At 38.1% G+C, this 22364-nt stretch overlaps 1 protein-coding gene across 4 annotated transcripts in view; it reads right to left on the bottom strand.

Annotated features, from left to right (window-relative positions):
• Window positions 1-17555, bottom strand: part of Scaper (S-phase cyclin A associated protein in the ER) — a 433811-nt gene extending 416256 nt beyond the window's left edge. For 2 of the 4 annotated variants that reach the window (XM_077799448.1, XM_077799451.1), the window contains exon 1: window positions 17393-17460. The gene's annotated coding sequence lies outside the window, so the exon portion shown is untranslated. Of the gene's footprint in view, window positions 1-17392; window positions 17461-17499 lie in introns of those variants that run through there. The other 2 variants (XM_077799449.1, XM_077799452.1) reach the window with 2 other exon arrangements.
• Window positions 17556-22364: the final 4809 nt, after the last annotated feature.

Raw genomic sequence — 22364 nt, 5'->3', positions numbered from 1 at the left:
AGAAATCAAAACCAAATTCCATTTCAATAGCATCAAAAAACAATGAAAAGGAACAGGAGTTTGCTGCTGCAGCTGCAAAGCAGCTTGAGTATCAACAACTTGAAGAAGATAAACTTTCTCAGAAATCATATAGCAGTAAACTCTCTCGGTCTCCATTAAAGATTGTCAAAAAACCTAAAAGCACGCAGTGCAAAGTGATATTTCTAGATGGATCAGATATTCCTGTGATGTGGAGGATCACTAGGCAAGGCTAAGCTGACGTGGATCTGGGGTGAACAGTCTGGGCCTCTCAGAACACACACCGAGCCCGGACCGGCTGAATTCAAGCTCCCGTTCGCCTGCTTCCCGCAGACAAACAGCTGCGACTCAGCACTAATCCATCCGGCTGAAACAACTGGTCAGCCTTTCTGATCCTACGGAGGTAATGCCAACCGAGCCTTCATAGGTAGCAGCCACAGATTTGAAACGGGGCTTGGGAGAGACAGTAAGGACCCACCCGTTGCATTGGTCACCCAGCAAAGGGAAACGAACTGTCACCATTTGCAAGAGATACCACCGTGGCAGAGAACTGACGTCATCAGACTGCGGCGGAGAAGATAACTTCATTGAATCCTGCGGCTACAGCATCAAATAAATTTATAGGAGTAAACAGTAACTCAGCAGTCAAACAGAACAAGAAGTAACATGAGCAGCTTCAAAAAGCAAGGAAGAAAAGTAGTACAAACAATGCAGGACAGCCTAAATATTCAGGAGGACCTAGAGTCATCAGAAAAATGGTCAAATAAAGAACTCATGGAACACCTTAGACAGATGGAATGGAACCTTAAAGAGGATACGAGACAGCAATTTCAAGCAGCGAAAGAACACATTGAGAATGAATTACATAAACAGATAAAAGAAGAAGTTAAGCATCTTTATCAGGAGATAGACATTATAAAAAATAATCAAACAATAATTCTAGAAATGAAGGAAATGATAAACCAAATTAAAAACTCAATTGAGAGTATCACTAACAGAGTGGATCAAGTAGAAGCCAGAATGTCAGATAATGAAGACAAAATATATCATCTTGAAAAGAGTCTAGCCAACTCAGAAAGGCTGGTAAAAAATCACGAGAAAAACATCCAAGAGTTATGGGATAACATAAAAAAAAACAAACTTACAAGTCATCGGGATAGAAGAAGGTACAGAGATTCAAACCAAGGGAATGAGAAACCTGCTGAATGAAATAATTACAGAAAACTTTCCAGAAATAAAAAAGAAATCAGATATACAAATTGAAGATGCACACAGGACACCGAGCACACAAAATCACATTAGACCAACGCCAAGACACGTTGTTATGAAGATATCCACTACACAGAACAAAGAGAAAATATTAAAAGCTACAAGAGAAAGGAGACAGATTACATTCAGGGGTAAACCAATAAGTTTAACAATAGATTTTTCATCACAGACACTGAAAGCAAGAAGATCATGGAACAATGTATTTCAAACACTGAAAGACAATGGATGCCAACCAAGAATTCTGTATCCAGCAAAATTAAGCTTCAGGTATGACAACGAAATAAAAATCTTTCATGGATAAACAAAAGTTAAAAGAATTTGCAGCCAGAAAACCAGCATTGCAAAGCATTTTGAGCAAAACACTACACGAGGAAGAAATGAAAAACAATAACCAAAACCATCAGAGGGAAGTGCCTCGGTAAAGACAGAGGGCGAGGGGAAAGATAATCATGGAGAAACAAACTAAATTTTTTTTAAAAAGGATAAATAATCAAACATGGATGGAAGTACAAACCATATATCAATAGTAACTCTGAATGTTAATGGCTTAAACTCTCCAATAAAACGACATAGGCTGGTATCATGGATTTAAAAAACAAATCCAACAATATGCTGCCTCCAGGAGACACATCTGATTGGAAAAGACATACACAGGCTGAAGGTGAAAGGATGGGAAAAAATATACCATGCACACGGTCCTCGTAAGCAAGCAGGGGTGGCCATCCTCATATCGAATAAAATCGACTTCAAGACTAAGTTAATCAAAAGGGATAAAGAAGGACATTATATACTGTTAAAAGGAACCATTCACCAACAAGACATAACAATTATCAATATTTATGCACCAAATAATGGCGCTGCGACATTCATAAAACAAATTCTCCTCAAGTTTAAGAATCAAATTGACCACAACACAATAATTCTGGGTGACTTCAACACACCACTCTCACCATTGGACAGATCCTCCAAACAAAAGTTGAATAAAGAAACTATAGAACTCAATACCACAATCAATAACCTAGACTTAACTGACATATATAGAATATATCAACCATCATCAAATAGATATACTTTTTTCTCAGCAGCACATGGATCCTTCTCAAAAATAGACCATATATTATGCCATAGGGAAACCCTCAGTAAATATAAAGGGGTGGAGATAATACCATGCATTTTATCTGACCATAATGGAATGAAACTGGAAATCAATGATAAAAGAAGGAAGGAAAAATCCTACATCACATGGAAAATGAACAATATGCTACTGAATGATCAATGGGTTACAGAAGACATAAAGGAGGAAATCAAAAAATTCTTAGAGATAAATGAAAATACAGACACAACATATCGGAATCTATGGGACACAATGAAAGCAGTTTTAAGAGGAAAATTCATCGCCTGGTGGTCATTCCTCAAAAAAAGAAAAAACCAACAAATAAATGAGCTCACACTTCATCTCAAAGCCCTAGAAAAGGAAGAGCAAAACAACAGCAAATGTAGCAGAAGGCAAGAAATAATTAAAATCAGAGCGGAAATCAATGAAATTGAAACAAAAGAAACTATTGAAAAAATTAACAAAACTAAAAGTTGGTTCTTCGAAAAAATAAATAAGATCGACAGACCTTTAGCCATGCTAACGAAGAGAAGAAGAGAGAGAACTCAAATTACTAACATACGGGATGAAAAAGGCAATATCACAACAGATGCTACAGAAATACAGAAGACAATTAGAAATTATTTTGAAAACCTATATTCCAATAAAATAGAAGATAGTGAAGACATCGATAAATTTCTTAACTCTTATGATTTGCCCAGACTGAGTCAGGAGGATACTCACAATTTTAACAGACCAATATCAATGGATGAAATTGAAGAAGCCATCAAAAGACTACCAACCAAGAAAAGCCCAGGACCAGATGGGTATACAGCAGAGTTTTACAAAACCTTCAAAGAAGAATTAATACCAATACTTTTCAAGTTATTTCAGGAAATAGAAAAAGAGGGAGCTCTTCCAAATTCATTCTATGAGGCCAACATCACCCTGATTCCGAAACCAGACAAAGACACCTCAAAGAAAGAAAACTACAGACCAATATCTCTAATGAATATAGCTGCAAAAATCCTCAATCAAATTCTGGCGAATCGAATACAAAAACACATCAAAAAAATTGTGCACCATGATCAAGTAGGATTCATCCCTGGGATGCAAGGATGGTTCAATATACGGAAATCAATAAATGTTATTCACTACATCAATAGACTTAAAGATAAGAACCATATGATCATCTCGATAGACGCAGAGAAAGCATTCGACAAAGTACAGCATCCCTTTATGTTCAAAACATTAGAAAAACTAGGGATAACAGGAACTTACCTTGACATTGTAAAAGCTATCTATGCTAAGCCTCAGGCTAGCATCATTCTGAATGGACAAAAGTTAAAGGCATTCCCGCTAAAATCTGGAACAAGACAGGGATGCCCTCTATCACCACTTCTATTCAATATAGTTCTCGAAACACTGGCCAGAGCAATTAGATGAAAGAAATTAAAGGCATAAAAATAAGAAAAGAAGAACTTAAATTATCACTATTTGTAGATGACATGATTCTATACCTAGAAGACCCAAAAGGGTCTACAAAGAAACTACTAGAAGTAATAAATGAATTCAGAAAAGTGGCAGGATATAAAATCAACACGCATAAATCAAAGGCATTCCTGTATATCAGCGACAAAACTTCTGAAACAGAAATGAGGAAAAACATTCCATTCACAATATCCTCAAAAAAAAAATAAAATACTTGGGAATCAACCTAACAAAAGAGGTGAAAGATTTATACAATGAAAACTACAGAACCCTAAAGAGAGAAGTAGAAGAAGATCTTAGAAGATGGAAAAATATACCCTGTTCATGGATAGGCAGAACTAATATTATCAAAATGGCGATATTACCAAAAGTTCTCTATAGGTTTAATGCAATGACAATCAAAATCCCAACGGCATTTCTTGTAGAAATAGATAAAGCAATCATGAAATTCATATGGAAAAATAAAAGACCTAGAATAGCAAAAGCAACTCTAAGCAGGAAGTGTGAATCAGGCGGTATACCGATACCAGATTTCAAACTATATTACAGAGCAATAGTGACAAAAACAGCATGGTACTGGTACCAAAACAGGTGGGTGGATCAATGGTATAGAATAGAGGACACAGAGACTAATCCACAAAGTTACAACTATCTTATATTTGATAAAGGGGCTAAAAGCATGCAATGGAGGAAGGATAGCATCTTCAACAAACGGTGCTGGGAAAACTGGAAATCCATATGCAACAAAATGAAACTGAATCCCTTTCTCTCGCCATGCACAAAAGTTAACTCAAAATGGATCATGGAGCTTGATATCAAATCAGAGACTCTGCGTCTGATAGAAGAAAAAGTTGGCTCCAATCTACATATTGTGGGGTCGGGCTCCAAATTCCTCAATAGGACACCCATAGCACAAGAGTTAACAACAAGAATCAACAAATGGGACTTACTTAAACTAAAAAAGTTTTTTCTCAGCAAGAGAAACAATAAGAGAGGTAAATAGGGAGCCTACATCCTGGGAACAAATTTTTACTCCTCACACTTCAGATAGAGCCCTAATATCCAGAGTATACAAAGAACTCAAAAAATTAGACAATAAGATAACAAATAACCCAATCAACAAATGGGCCAAGGACCTGAACAGACACCTCTCAGAGGAGGATATACAATTAATCAACAAGTACATGAAAAAATGCTCACCATCTCTAGCAGTCAGAGAAATGCAAATCAAAACCACCCTAAGATACCATCTCACTCCAGTAAGATTGGCAGCCACTATGAAGTCAAACAACAACAAGTGCTGGCGAGGATGTGGAGAAAAGGGTACTCTTGTACATTGCTGGTGGGACTGCAAATTGGTGCGGCCAATTTGGAAAGCAGTTTGGAGATTCCTGGGAAAGTTGGGAATGGAACCACCATTTGACCCAGCTATTGCCCTTCTCAGACTATTCCCTGAAGACCTTAAAAGAGCATGCTACAGGGATGCTGCCACATCGATGTTCATAGCAGCACAATTCACAATAGCTAGACTGTGGAAGCAACCCAGATGCCCTTCAATAGATGAATGGATAAAAAAAATGTGGCATCTATACACAATGGAGTACTATGCAGCAATAAAAAATGACAAAATCATAGAATTTGCAGGGAAATGGATGGCACTGGAGCAGATTATGCTTAGTGAAGCTAGTCAATCCCTAAAAAACAAATACCAAATGTCTTCTTTGATATAATGAGAGCAACTATGAACAGAGCAGGGAGGAAGAGCAGGAAGAAAAGACTAACATTAAACAGAGACATGAGATGGGAGGGAAAGGGAGAGAAAAGGGAAATTGCATGGAAATGAAGGGAGACCCTCATTGCTATACAAAATTACATATAAGAGGTTGTGAGGGGAATGGGAAAATAAACAAGGAGAGAAATGAATTACAGTAGATGGGGTAGAGAGAGAAGATGGGAGGGGAGGGGAGGGGGTATAGTAGGGGATAGGAAAGGTAGCAGAATACAACAATTACTAATTGGGCATTATGTAAAATTGTGGATGTGTAACCGACGTGATTCTGCAATCTGCATTTGGGGTAAAATTGGGAGTTCATAACCCACTTCAATCTAATGTATGAAATATGATATGTCAAGAGCTTTGTAATGTTGTGAACAACCAATAAAAAAAAGAAAAAAAAACAATGAAAACACGAATAAATCTAACCAAAGAAGTAAAAGATCCCTATGCTAAAAACCATAAAATACTGATGAGACAAATTGAAGACAACAAATATATGGAAAGATATCCCATGTTTATGGAATAGAAAAACTAACATTGTTAAAATATCCATACTACCCAAAATGGTCTACAGATTCAATGTAATCCCTATCAAAATTTCAATGTCACAAAAAAGGGGAAAAAAATTCTAAAATCTGTATGGAGCCACAAAAGACCCTAAACAGTCAAAGAATCTTAAACAAAAAAGAATAAAATTGGAGGCATCAAACTACCGATTCTAAAACATACAACAAATGGAAATCAACAATGAGTGGGGAATGGGTAAGCAGGAGGCCTCAGTGGATTCCTTAAAGCATCTACTGCTAGAAAAGCCTATGGCCCTCACAGACCCTGAATCTTGTCTAGTAGCTTCTGGATTACCTATATTACTGTACTGCCCCAGAGGACAAGTCCAAACCATGTTGTGCTCTCACCCATCCAGGATCCTGCTGTACAGTTCCATCTTGGGACTCTGTCCACCTGGATTATAGCTACATAGTACACACCACATGTTAAGCCACAAAACAAGCCTCACAAATTGTTTAAAATCCAAATCACATCACACATGTTCTCTAACCACAATGGAATAAAGCTAGACATCAACAAGAGGTATTGTAGAAATTATATAAATATTTGGAAATTAAACACTATGCTCTTGAACAACCAATGGGTCAATGAAGAATCAAAAGAAAAATTTAAAATTTTTCTTGAAATGAATAAAAATGAAAACATAACATACCAAATCCATGGGATATAGCAAAAGCAATACTAAGAGAGAAATTATAGCAATCAACACCTTCATTAAAAAAGAAAGATTCCAAATAATTCCTACCTAATAATGCAACTCAAGGAACTAGAAGAACAAACCAAACCCAAAATTAGTCAAAGTCAGGAAATATCAAACATCAGAGCAAAAAATAGAGACTTTTAAAAAATGTAAAAGACCAATGAAATAGTGTTGATATTTTGTAAAGATGAAAAAAATAGGCAAACCTTCAGCCAGACTAACCAAGAAAAAAGGCTCAAATAAATAAAATCAGAATGGTATTACAACCTATACTACAGAAAATACAAAGGATCATTAGATACTATTATTAACAACTTGGAAAAACTAGAAGTGGTGAAATCAACGTCTGAATATATATAACACGCCAAAATTGAACCATGAGGACACAGAAAACCTAATGAACCAATAATGAATAACTAAAATTATATTGATAATTGAAAGTATCCCAACAAAGAAAAGCCCACGACTGGAGGGCTTCACTGCTGAATTTTATCCAACTTTTGAGGAAGACTACCACAAATTCTTCTCAAACTACTCCAAAAACTTCAGAGAGAGAATTCTTCCAATCATTCTATGAGATAAGAATTTCTGATACCAAAACCAAACATGGACAAAACAAATATAGAAAACTACAGACCAATTCCCTGACAAACATAAATGCAAAAATTCTCAACAAAACACCAGCAAACTGAATCCAATAACACATCAAAAAGATTACACCACAAGATCAAGTAGGATTTATCCCAGAGATGCAAGATTGAATGCAATAAACATAGTTTCATATCCACAGAATGAGGGGCAAAAATCATATGAATGTCTCAATAAATATAGAAAAACATGCAATAAAATCCAACATTGTTCCATGTAAAAATCCTCAACAAATTAGATATAGACCACTCAATAAAGGCTACATATGAAAAATCCATAGCCAACATCAGACTGAATGGGGGAATGACTGAAATCATTTCTTCAAATATCAGGAACAAGACAAATATATCTACTTTCACCACTCTTATTCAACATAGTATTGGAACTCTGTCAGAAATAAGGAAAGGTTTAAATAAAGGATATCCAAACAGAAAAGAATAAGTCAAATTATCTGCTTGTAGAAGACATATTAGAAAAACCTACATATAAAAAAAACCTAAAGACTCAACCAAAAAGCAATGTTAGAAATACTAAATACAGTAAAATTGCATAATACAAAAATCAAGCCAGGCACAGTGGCACACACCTATAATTTCAGCGGCTAGGAGGCTGAGACAGAAGAATCACAGTTCAAGACCAGCCTTAGCAATGGGGAAGCACTAAGCACTCAGTGAGACCCTGCCTCTAAATAAAATAGAAAACAAGGCTGGCTGGGGATGTGGCTCAGTGGTCGGGTGCCCCTAAGTTCAATCCCCAGTACTCGCCCCCCCCCAAAAAAAAATCAACAGCATTTTATATATCATAACAAAATTTCTGAGAAAAAAAATGAAAAAAGCAATCCCAATCAGAGTAGCTACCCAAAAAAAAGTACCTAGGAATGAATTTATCCAAGGAAGTAACTAATCTCTTCAGTGAACATTACAAAACATTATTGAAAGAAATTGAACAGGACACAAAAACCTGGAAAAACATCCTAGATTCATGGATGGGAGGAATTAAAATTGTTGAAATGCCTATGACTAACAAAAGTGATTTATAGATTTGGTGCAATTCCCATCAAAATATCAAGGATATTATTTACAGAATTAGAAAAAGCACTCCTAAGAGTTGTATGGAACCACAAAAATTTTCAAACATCCAAAGCTATCCTCAGCAAAATAAACAAAGCTAGAGTCATCACATACAATGCATGACTTCAAAACATACTATAAATATGCAAAGTAACCAAAAAAGCATGGTACTGGCATAAAAACGGACATAACCCAATGAAACAGAAAGTAGAACCCAGAATAAATTCACATATCTAGATTTTCAACAAAGGAATCAACACTGGAGAAAAGAGTCTCTTTAATGTATAGTGCTGGAATATGCAAGTATCTATCTGTCACTATACACAAACATCTACTCAAAATAGATCAAAAGACTGAAATGTGAGGCCCATAGCTATGAAATTTATGGAAAGAAGCATAACAGAAAAGCTTCCTGACAATAATTTGGGGGGGTATGACCCCAAAAGCACAGATAACAAAAGTTGACAAATAGGATTGAATAAAACTAAAAAGCTCGTGCAAAGAAAACAGAGCAAAAAACTGACCTACAGAGCATGACAAAATATCTACAAACCATACTTCTGATAAGGGTTAATATCCAAAATAGACAAGAAACTCAAAAACTCAACATTAAGAAAGCAAATAACCAAATTAAAAGATGGGCAAAGGAGGGTTGGTGCTATAGCTCAGTGGCAGAGCACTTGCCTAGCATGTGTGAGGCACTGGGTTCAATCTTCAGCACCACATAAAAATAAACAAATAAAGGCATTCTGTCCATCTACAAACTACAAAAAAAATTAAAAGATGGCAAAGGACCTGAATAGATGGTGCCAAAAGGAAGACACTCAAGTAGCCAACAGGTATATGAAAAATGCTCAATATCATTAATAATCAGGGAAATGCAAATTAAAACCATAATGACATCTCACTCCACACCTGTTAGAATGGCTATTATCAAAAAGATAAAAAATAATGGCAAGGATGTGGAGAAAACAAATTTGTACACCACTGGTAGGAATGTAATTTAGCACAGCCTTTATGAAAAACAGTACAAAGTTCCTCAAAACATTAAAAATAAAATGACCATATCATCCAGCAATCCCACTTCTGGGTATATATCTGTTATGGGTTGGATGTGAGATGTCCCCAAAAGCTCACATGTGAGCAAGAAGGTCTGGAAGAGAAGTGATTGGGTTATGAAAGTCTTAACCTAATTGGTGAATTAATCTCCTGATGGGATTAGCTGAATGGTAACTGAAGGCAGGTAGAGTGCAGCTGGGAGAGGTAGGTCTCTGGGGCCATGCCTTTGGGATATGATATATATTTTATATCTGGCAAGTAAAGTCTCTCTCTGCTTCCTCATCGTCATATGAGCCACTTCCCTCTACCACACTCTTCCACCATGATATTCAACCTCATTTGAGCCCTGAGGAATGGAGCCAGCTGTCTGTGGACTGAAACCTCTGTAACCATGAGCCCTCAATTAACTCCTATAGTTGTTCTGGTCAGGTTTTTTTAGTCACAGCAGTGAGAAAACTGACTAGAACAATATCCAAAGGAAATGAAATCAAAGAGATAATCTAAAAATCCCATGTTCGTGTCAGCATCATTCACAAATCCAAGATATAAGATCATCAATGGATGAATACATGCATGGAATACTATTTAACCATAAAATGAAGGAAATCACTATTTCCAACAATGCAGATGAATATGGAAGATATTATTCAGTGAAATAAGCCAGACACAGAAAAATAAACACTGTATATGATCTCACTTACATATAGATCTTTAAAAAAAATAAATAAACTCATAGACACAGAAAGTAGAATGGTAGTGACTAGGTACTGGGGGAGGAGATGGAGAAATAGGGAGATGCTGGTTAAATGGTTAAATTTAAATGATTAAATGGCATGTTTCAGTTAAGACAGGATCAATGAATTCTAGAAATCTGTAGTACAGCACGGAGATTGTAACTAATAATATATTGTATAATTTTAAATTGCTAAGAGATTAGATCTTAAATGTTCTCACCACAAAAAAAAAAAAAGGTCTGTGTGGTAACTGAAGCTAATTAGCTTGATTTAATCATTTCACAGCCATATACATTCCTATAAAATGTACTATAGATACATATAACTTTTGTCATTTATACCTTAATAAAACTGGGGGGACTGACACCTCATCTATTTTCCATCTTCCCTTACATTATATATTTACTGATGGTACTGTCTCCTCCTACAAGAATGTAAGCTCAATGATGCTTACTGATTTTGTTACCACTATAGCCCCAGAACATAGAACAATGCCTAGCACTGAGCAGGTATTAATTAAATAGTTACTAATGATCATACACAGCCCTTACTATAGAATTTTTGCCCTCCTTATTACTTTCTTTCCACTCACTATATATTCAAAGTCTACCAACTCTTGAAAGCTAGCTCAAAAGTAATCTTCATGAAACCTGCCTTTTTTTTTTTTTAAGTAGCACAAGGAATTGAAGCCAAGCCTGCAAGTGCAAGGCAAGCACTCCACCGGAAGCCATAAAGCCTACTCTTACATCCCAGCTGACAGAGATCTTCACCTGGACTCCCAATCAACTCTATGTGTATTCTTTCCCTCTAAAAGTTGGGGAAATATTCAGTGATTGAGTGCCTCTGAGTTCAATCCCCAGTACCAGAAAAAAAGAAAAAAGTTGGGGAAAAATTTATTTTGGAAAGAGATCATCATTGGAATCAACGAACGAAATTTTCATCTAACTTCTAAGTAACAGTATTCTCATCTATAAAAATGAATGAAATTTAGGTATTTGCCCAGAGAAATAAAAACATATTTTTCACACAAAGACCTATATATAAATATTCACAGCAGTTTCATTCAAAATAGTACAAAACAAAGCTGCATGTGGTGGTACACACCTATAATCCTGGCTATTTGAAGGCTAAGGTAGGAGGATTGCAAGTTCAAGGCCACCTAGGAAATTTAACAAAAGCCTATATCAAAATTAACAACAAAAACAAAAACAAAAAAATAGAGAAATGGGGACAGAGCTCAGTGGCAGAGTGTTTGCCTAGCCTGCATGAGGCCATGGGTTCAATTTCCAGTACCACAAAAAAGGAAAAAAAAAAAAAAAACTAGAAACTCAAAATATCCATCAACAGAAACATACATTTTCAAATTGTAGTTTATCCACATAATGCTATTCACCAATAGGAATCAACTGTTGATACACACAACAAAACAAATACCACAGATATCATGCTTGGAAAAAGAAACTACACACTCACCAATAAGTCAATGGTCAAAAAGACAAAACGAGTGCTGGAGAGAATGTAGAAAAACTAGAATCCTCTTCACACACTGCTGTGAGAATATAAAATGCTACAGTTGACTTAATAAACCTTCTGACAGTTCCTCACAAAGTTATGCACAAAGCTACAATGAAATCCAACAACTGCACTCCTAAATGTACACTCATGAGAAATGAAAACGTAAGTCCAGACAATTACTTGTATGAGATAACCACGAGAATGGGAAGTTATACTCCATGTGTCTATGTCAAAATAGATTCTACTATCATGTATAACTAAAGAGAATTTAAAAAAACACTTGGACAAGAATGTTCATGCCAGCATTGTTCATAATACCCAAAAACAGAAACAATCAGGTATCCATCAACCGATGAATGGATAAATAAAATGTGGTATACCCACACAATGGAATACTATTCAGTGATAAAAAGGAATGAACTCCTGATATATACTACCGTATGGATGAACCTTGAAAACAATATGCCAAACACAAAAGGCCAGACATAAAAGACCACATATTATGAGATTCCATTAGATATATAAAATATATAAAATATAGAGAGTCAAAAAACAGGAGGGCTGGGGATGTGGCTCAAGTGGTAGTGCGCTCGCCTCGCATGCGTGCGGCCCGGGTTCGATCCTCAGCACCACATACCAACAAAGATGTTGTGTCCGCCGAGAACTAAAAAATAAATATTAAAAATTCTCTCTCTCTCTCTCTCTCTCTCTCTCTCCCTCCCTCCCTCCCTCCCTCCCTCTGCTCTCTCACTAAAAAAAAAAAAAAAAAAAACAGATTAGGGCTGGGTCAGAAAATAAGATGGGGGAGGATAGGGACCAGAAAGGGGGAAGAAATGCTAATGGTTATGGGATTTCATATTGGAGTGTTGAAAATATTCTAAGATTTACTGTGGGGGGACTGGGGTTGTGGCTCAGCGGTAGAATGCTCACCTAGCCTGTGTGACACGCTAGGTTTGATCCTCAGCACCACATTTAAATAAAGTTATTGTGTCCAACTACAAATATTAGACAGATAGATAGATAGATAGATAAGATTAGATTAGATAGATAGATATCTCTGTAAATAAATAAAATTAGGGGCTGAGGTTGTGGCTCAGCAGTAGAGGGCCTGCCTAGCACATGCAAGGCCCTGGGTTCGATCCTCAGCACCACATAAAAATAAAGGTATGTGTCCAACCAACTACAACTAAAAAATAAATATTTTTTTAAGTTAAAAAAAAATATTTATTGTGGTAACAGATATACAAATCTGTGAGTACATTAAAAAACCACTAAAGTCAGGGCTGGGGTTGTGGTTCAGCGGTGGAGCACTCGCCTAGCACATGTGAGGCACTGGGTTTGATCCTCAGCACCATATAAAGATAAAATAAAGGTATTGCGTCCACATACAACTAAAAAAAATTTATATATATATATATATATATATATATATATATATATAGAAAAGGGATACCTCTCTTCATCTAAGTTTGGGTACATAGGTGGACTTTATGGTACATGAAATATATCTCAACAAAGTTGTTTTTAAAATAAGAAGGAAAAGAAACCTATGTCCTAATTCAAAATTTCAGTTATTTTCTTCATATTTACCATAATTATCACTCATGTTATTATTTACATAGCTTTTTCCTTTAAATTGACCTAAAGTTTGTAACACTATCAGTTAATAAAAAATATATATAAATATGGCAAAATACTGACAGTGGTACTCAAATAAATGAAATTTAAGAAACTTGGTTGAAGCAAAACAATTGCCAAGCAGAGAAATGGAGCAGAAAAAAAAATTAAAACAAATCAGTGAGCAGACATGATTACTAAGAATCACTGGGCAAAAGGTTTCTGATGAACTGCCAGGGATGAACTAAAATCTCACTGTTCTTATCTTGCCCTTTTTAGTACAAAGAATGTCTGTGGAGATAACTGAAAGTCCTAGAGATAAAAATGTGAAAATGGGCTTGAGTGCCAGGAAAAGCACACCTCTCTTCATCTGAGTTTGGGTACACAGGTTGTAAAAGGACAAGGCATAAATGGCAAACCCAAAGTAGTAAGAAAATCACCGGCAGCATTACTTTTAAAAAATAGAGGCCCATCACCAGCTGAAGCTAGAACAGCATATCTATGAATTGTTTCAATAATACCTGACAAAAAGTTTAAAAAAAAAAAAAAGGTCTTTAATCAGAGTTCTCCTTCAATGTTCACAAAATCTATCACTTACTTTTCTGACCCTTAAGAAAACCTATTTGCCTTTCTGAGTCTGGTACTTCAACAATTATACTCAAAAACTATGAATAATTTTTGCTTTTCCATGTTTTGCTTATTAGGGTAAAAATGAATATTTTGAAGAGTAATATGGACATTTCATAACTCCTTGTTATTAATGAGGTTTGCAATTACTTCTATATATACTGCCATTGATATCAACCAAGAGGTATTTAATTTCTCCCATAATAGTAACATGCTCCAGGGCTGGGGATAGAGCTTGGTGGTAGAACACTTGCCTGACATGGGTGAGGCACTGGGTTTGATCCTCAGCACCATATAAAAATAAATAAATTCTGTCCATCTAACATTTACAACTAAAAAAACAATTTTTTAAAGTGGCATGCCCCATTGAAAATACAAAAACTCTTTTTCCTATTCTGAATCAAAAGCAGATCTAACATATTGCAGTCTTTACAAGTGAAATATGAAGTCTGAGATTTACTTTAAAACAATTTGGCAGCAAGCAGATTTTAGAAGACAAGATTGTCCACAGGCAAGTAACTGCTCAAACAGATTAGCCAAAGCAGCTCATTATTCTACTGTTTTTTCATGTTTTCAAAATACATATAATAAACTGTGCCTTAGGAAAAAATCATTAAAATGTAGCAACTATTTAGCAAAACTTCAAGATAACTTTAGTGTTTGTCATAGAGAACATTTTTTTCTAATACGTTCTTAAGACTGGCACCACTACTGGACTATTAAGTCTTTTCACTGTTTATATTCCACAAGACCTATTATCAACCAATGAAAACCAAAAATGGCTATGAACAATATTACCATCCAGCAGAAAACACCAAACAGAATTTTGTTATTTATTTTAATTATTGTTGTACAAGCCATCTTTAGTTTTCACATCTAAAATTTCAAAAATGGCAATTCCACAATGGGTATCAGATTGCACCACTGGAGAGAAGTCTGTTAAACTTCCCAATTACGCCAGGTTAAGTGTTTAAAGAATGTTCACATGTAATTCCCAAAGGATTTTTGCTTCGCCTTTAAAGCCAGGTTGGCTTGTTGTCAGGTATGAAAGTGAAAAAAGAATTTTAAGTCCCTTCATCTTACTGATCTTTAAAAAATTGCTGAGTTAAATGGGGCATAAACAAAATCTTACTATCTAATCAATCTTTTGGTATTTCTTAAATATCTATGAAACACAAAGGAAATACATTTTTAAAATCTGTCTAAAACACTATCGCTGGGATCTCAATCATCAAAATTACTTATTTATAAGCACATTTGTAGGGAAACCCTGATTATGATCCCATGGTTGTTGAACAAACCGGCAAGTGTTTAACAATACTACTATGGTCTCAATCTTTATGTCCCCTCAAAACATATATGTTGAAATTCTAGCTCCCAAGGTATGAGTTTATTTTGTTGTCATCGGTCTGTTTGTTTTTCAGCACTGGGGAATGAACCTAGGGGCACTTTATCACTGAGCTATATTCCCAGTACTTTTTGAGACAGTCATATTAAGCTGCTGAGGCCAGCCTGGAACTTGTGATCCTCCTGCGATGTCCCAACAGCCCGCAGTGATGGTATCTGGAAGTGAGAAGTTTGGGAAGTAATTAAGTCAAGAGGGTAGTCCCCTCAAGAATGGAATAAATGCCCCTGTAGAGGCAGAAGGGAGACAGGTAGACGGTGTCATCTATGAACCAAAAAGCAGGCTATCATCAAACATGTAATTTGCAGGCATCCTGATCTTGGACTTTCCAATTTTTAAAAAGGCAGCTCAAGGGAATAGGGAAAAAGGCAAAGAGCAAGCACTTACTAAGGGCTTATCAAGAAGCAGTTCTAAATACTTTACAGAGAACTCGTTTATTGCTATTAACAAATTTATGAGGTGGACATTATCCATTTTACAGATGAGAAAACCAAGGCTCTGAAAAATTAATCTGCCAAAAGTCGAGTGGTACAACTGGCATTGAAACTAAGATCGGTCTGCCTTCAAAGCCACCATATCATAGTTCCTCCCACAAAGGTAACTTTCCGAATCACCCTTGTCTAGCATGTCTGAGTTCCAGGGTTTGATCCAAAATAAAAATTTTTTAACTCTTGAATTATTTAAAAATATTAATTCTTTAGATAATAGTTTTCAAATTATTTCAATATTTGTTATAAATCAATCTGCACTCAACAGTTTGAGGAATAGTCATTGTGAACAGAAAATTCAGAGACAAAGCACCAGAATGAGATACTGGTTAGATTATCAACCTTAGTTTAGAAAGCTTAACGCCAGCTCTCACTACCAGGTGATCTAGAGCAAGTAATAATCTCTTTGAGCCCCAGTTTCCCCATTCATAAAATGTGCACAGCACCTATCCCATCCTGAGACCTCAAATTTTTGTTTATGTGAACGAAATCGACTTGTAAACTAAATTACAATACAAATAAGGAATTAGATCTATCCAGTAAGATGACTATAATGAATAGCTATTTTCATCAACAATAACTTGGCACAAAGGAGAAAGATAATCCACTAGCAACAGGAAACTGCTTTCAGGCAGGCGGAGCCCAGCCTCAGCGGGTGCCGCTTGACAGCAGCAGGTGCTGCTTGAAGGAGTGATTTTCTGCCTGCTTTCTAACAATTCCTTCGCTCACAGGAGCCTGTTCCTAGTCTACCCAGGTTCCTAAGCGCGACTGGAAATCCAGGTGGGGAGGAAGGCGCAAATGAAGATTTGGGGAAAGGGCAGAGGCAGGAGGCTGGGTCCTACCACTCCCAGGTGCGAGGCCTTGGTTAAACTCTTCAGGCCTAATGTAAGCATTTGTAAGATGGAGAGACCATTCCCGCCTGCACCCCTGCAGAGCTAAGACCAGCGGAGCAGGGAAAGCAAGGTAAACCCGGCTGACAATGAGATGATGTTAGCGATCATCTGTCAAAGGAGGGCAGAGAAAGGATGCTCCTCCACAGGCCCCTCGCAATTCGGGCTTTCCAGAAGGCTCGACACGCGCTACCACAGCGACCCCCGTGAGGCAGCCTCCCACGCAGCCCTCCACCCGCGTGGTGCTCAGTCCCAGGTCCCCGGCCGGAGCCGCCCAGCGGGCTCAGACCCGGCCCACCCGCCCCCAGGCCTCCTCAGCGGACCCCAGGGCGCTCCCAAGAGGCCACGGCTCCCCTCCCCCCGCAACGCTCCCGGCCCGCTCCGCCAGCACGCCCAGGTGAGCGGAGGCGGTGAAAGGGTGTACCCCGCCGCCATTTTGTCCCCTTGGTCCCCGCAACGCGTCCAGCTGGCCCGAGCCCCCGCCGGGGCCCGCCCGGGTCTGCGAGACGCGCGCCCCTCGCGGACACTCACCCCAGGCCGCCCTGCGCAGTTCGGGGCGGCTCCGAGCGTCCCGCCGAGAAAGGGGCGGGGTGGGGCGGGGCGGGGAGGCCTTGAAGGGGCGGGGCGGCTGGCCGTCGCAGCACGTGACTCCAGCCGCTGCCTCGCCTCTCCCTGCTCGGTGCTCGGCCGGCGCGCAGGCGCAGCCCTGTTCGCGCGTTTGGGGCTCCGTGGCGGTAGTGAGGGGTGTGGATGTGGCTGGCGGCCCCCGCCCGGTTGCTTCCCCAAAGCAGCTCCCTTCTCTAGATTGCGCTTCCGTCTCTGCTTTTGGCCACACAACCTCCTTTCTCGGATTCAGTCCCCTCCCTCCGCCTGCTTTATCACCGCAGTTCACAGATTAAGGACCTAGAAATCCGCCTCACAAAAATCTGTACAAGTGAAAGTGCTTCACAAAAGCACACGGGACTACGCGAGCACGGTTTAGCCCCCAGCGCAAAGCTCTATTCGGACCCTCCGAGTGCCAGGCGTGGAAGGCTGCAAGTACCGAAAATCTAACAAGATATGTCTAATCTGCTTCGGAGAGTGCATAACGCGAATGAATAACATATTTAACCATATTTAAACCACAGTTCTGGAGTTCATAGAAAAGAGATTGCGCAAATTACCAATCGAGTGTTTCCCACCACTTTCATCCAGTTGACCCACAAGCTCTATCCTTCGCTCGCCCTGTTTTCCCGCAGCAGCGGGATGCCCTAGTGTCTGGCAGTTAGTGTAGAAGCGCTGTGGAGGCAAAGGACATGTTGGTGGCAATGTGTGTCCCTCCTCTTGTCTTCTTAAAAACTCATTCAGTTATTCAACAAATGTTTATAGGGCACTACTATAAGTCAGATGTTACTCTAGGTGCTTAGAATTAATTTTTTTTTTAAAGACCCCGGGGGCGGGGGGAATCTGGCTTTTTGGAGCAGGGTAAAAACAATAAATGTAAACATAATAAATTATACGATAAAGTGGTAAGCACTAAGGTAAACAAAATAAGTAGATTAAGGGGGGTGGAGTAGAGAACATACTACAACTTCATAAAAGGTGGTCAGGGGCTTACTCATCAATATTCCTTTCCCCTCTCATTCCCATAAGCATTTAAACAACCTCAAGGCTGTCATGCTAAAATCTCCCACCCAAGCCAGACTCCACTTCCACCTCTCCTTCCTTCTCCTTTGTGACCTGTCTTTTGCCAATATCTCCAATTCCTCAATTACTACTCAAGTCTGGACTTACTGCACTTTCATTAATGCCCCCACCACCTCCTGGAAATCATTTTTTCCCCCAAAGTCACTAGTATTTCCCCACTGTAGTGTAGATGCTGTGGATGTTATCGTCACAACCAGTCATAGTTTGGATTTTCAATATCCTCCCTAAGACTCCTATGTTGAAGCTTTGGTCCTCAACCAGGCCTATTGAGAGGTGGTGGAACCTTTAGGAGGTAAGACCTAGTTGGAAGGAAGTCAGGTCATTGAAAACATGCTCCTGAAGAGGATTTGGGGAACCCCAGCCCCTCAGTTTCTCTTACTTGTTGCTTCCCAGTCTCCATGAGGCAACAGCTTTCTTCCTCAACTGTACACTCTCAGCATGATGTATTGCTTCACCATAGGCAACAGCACCAAGCAGCTATGAACTGCAACTATGAGCCAAAATAAACTTTTCCACCTTATAAGTTGGTTATCTCAGGTATTCTGGCACAGCGACAGAAAACTAATGCGACAGAAAACTAATGCAGAACCTAACACTTTCTCTGCATGATAGTCCTCTCTGCAGGAAACTCTTTCCTTATCTTTCATTTTTACTCTCTCAATCTCACTTATCCATTCCTGCTCCATCTCTGTTGAAATCTCCCTATATTTCTCCCATCCTTTAAATGTTAGCATCCCTCAGGGATAGATGTAAAATCTCTCCCACTGGACACTCTCTTTATACATGATCACTGCCTTTTACACAAGTCTGTTAGTATCTTTGTGCTCCTGATTCCCCAATATCTCTCTCCAGTTTTGATTCCTATTTCTAAGATCCAGGCTCACATAAGTAACTACCTATTGGTCATCTCCACTTGAATCAACATAACAGAAATTTTAAAACCACCTTTCTTATGTACATATAAAACAGCTTTATTGGGATATAATTTACATGCCACACAATTCACCCTCCTAAAGTATACACATCAATGAACATTATTATATTCACAGAGTTAAGCAAATTCCACTAAAATCAATTTTAGAAATTTTCAACACCCTAAAAAACCATCTACTCCTTAACAGTTACCCCTTAATTTCTTCTCAACCCTCTCAACCACAGGTAACTATTATTTTTCAGTATACATACATGTGCCTATTCTGGATATTTTACAAAAGGAATTATAGTTTGGGGTTAGCTTCTTATTCTAGGTGAAAGAATGTTCAAGGCACATACATTTTATCCCTGTTTATGGCTAAATATAATATGGTAAATATGCCACCTTTTATTTACCCATTTATAGGACATTTATGATATTTCTACCTTTATCAGTTAAAGGACATTTCCACATTTTGGCTATTATAAATAATGCTGCAATGGACATTCATGTACAAATTTTCAGGAGTATATATGTTTTCATATCTTTGGGGTATATACCTAAGAGTAAAATTGCTGGGCTATATCATAACCATGGGTTTAACTTTTTGAGCAATTGCTGGACAGTTTACCAAACCAACTGCACCATGTATATTCCCACCAACAGTGTATCAGGATTCCAATTTCTCCACATCCTCTCCTACATTTGTTATTTTCTATATTTTTATTACAGCCATCCTACTAAGTATGAAGTGGTATTACATTGTAGTTTTAATTTCTATTTCCTAAAGAACATATTTTCATGTGCTTATGTGACATCTTTGAAGACATGTCTATTCAAATCCTTTGCCTATATTTTTTTAATTTGGTTGCCACTCATTTTCTTTTCCTACAAAATCTGTTCCCATTATTACTCTGTTGAATGTTCTGGTTCAGCACCGCTTCCTTGGCCCCACTGATGGCACACTTGACCATGTGACTTGCTTTCACCAATAAAATGAAAGAAGGAATGTCAATTCCAACTGCAGCTTTAAAAGCTAGCTTTTGGGTTCACTGTTTCTCTTTTCTGTCTGCTATAAGCAATTTGTTTCAGAGAAATGCTCTTCTATTAGCATAGGTTCTAGAGTAAAAGATAACATGAAGCAGAACCACAGTTAATCCCCAATGGATTTGTAGCATTTGCTTTTATAAGCCATTCAGATGCTTGGGAACATTTATAACTGCAGCATCACCTAGCCTGTTCTATATGCTGTCTGACTGGCTCCACCTCCCCCAGGGTCCTGGACATGACCTACAAGGCCCCAAAGATCAGGCTTGTTGACCTCTACCTCCTCATTTCTTGGTCATTCCTTTAATCACCCCATATTCTGGACAAAATAAAATATATTTGAACCTTGGAATTTACTTTTTCTTCTCTCTCTCTCTCTCTCTCTCTCTCTCTCTCTCTCTCTCTGTCCTCCCATCCTGGACCTTTGCCTAAATTTTTCCTATTACTGAAATATAACAGACACCTTTGCCTAATCATTTTCTATGTGCAACACAATACACACAAAAAAATTAATTTTGTCTGACAACCACCCTGAGAATTCAGTAATGTGTCCTATTTTACAAATCAACAAAGGTCATAAATCAACACCCTTCTTTGACTCATTAAGCTATAGTAATAGCTAGAAATAGTTAAATACCACTGAAATAGTTAAATATCACTTACTATGTGGTCAGCATCATGTTAAAATATTTTTCAAGGATTATATTTAATGCATGTAAATAAATTGCATGCACTCCAAATGTAAACTAGAGATATCCCACAGCAGTTTAAGATTCTGAATTTGGAGTCAGATAATGTAATTGTGTTATCCTCAGCTAATTACTAAACCCCTCCAAACACTATTGTCCTCATCTGTAAAATCTAGCAATAAGATGTACTTCAAGACCAGGTGTGGTGGTACATGACTGTAATCCCAGTGACTCCAATGACTCAGGAGGCTGAGGCAGGAGGCTTGCAAGTTCAAAGACAGCACTCAGCAATTTAGTAAGACCCCATCTCAAGACCCCATCTCAAAATTTGAAAAGATAAAAAGAACTGGGGATGTGGCTAAGTGGTTTAGCACCCTTGGATTCAATACCCAGTACAAAAAAAAAAAAGATATATTTCAAAGGTGTTTTGGGTTTGTTTTGTTTTATGTGTGTGTGTGTGTGTGTGTGTGTGTGTGTGTGTGTGTACTGGGGATTGAACCCAGGAGCACTCAACCCCTGAGCCACATCCCCAGCTTGTTTTGTTTTTCCTTTTGTAGCAGGTTCTTTCTAAATTGTTTAGGGCTTTGCTGAATTGCTGAAGCTGGCTTTGAACTCCCAGTCCTCCTGCCTCAGCCTCCTGAGCAACAGGGATTAGGCATGCTCCAATACACCTAGCTTCAAAGGGTTTTTGAGTATTACCTGAATCAATTTTTAGAAAGCACTTTGAACAGTTTAGTATATGGAAAGTTCTCAGATTCTACCAGCCACTATGTTTATGTTCTCATCTAACCTTACAACACACATGAATTAGGTACTACTATGTACATTGGCCCTTTGTTTCAACTGTCCTGTCCTTTCTCACCTCTTGACTTCTAATACGTTAATCCTTTCAGAATGCCACTGCTCCTTTTTGCCACTGGACAAATTCCCTCCTACCTCTAGAACTTGCCTCAGTCCTTCCTACTCTCTCTCAGAAGACCTGTTTATTCTCTTTCCTGGACTGTATACCAACTCCTATAGTTAAACCCCTTTGAAAGTAAAGAACTCACTTAAGTGATCCA

The sequence above is a fragment of the Urocitellus parryii genome, chromosome 6 (assembly GCF_045843805.1).
Source record: "Urocitellus parryii isolate mUroPar1 chromosome 6, mUroPar1.hap1, whole genome shotgun sequence".
Classification (NCBI taxonomy): domain Eukaryota; kingdom Metazoa; phylum Chordata; class Mammalia; order Rodentia; family Sciuridae; genus Urocitellus; species Urocitellus parryii.
This window is presented reverse-complemented; position numbering and strand designations above follow the sequence as displayed.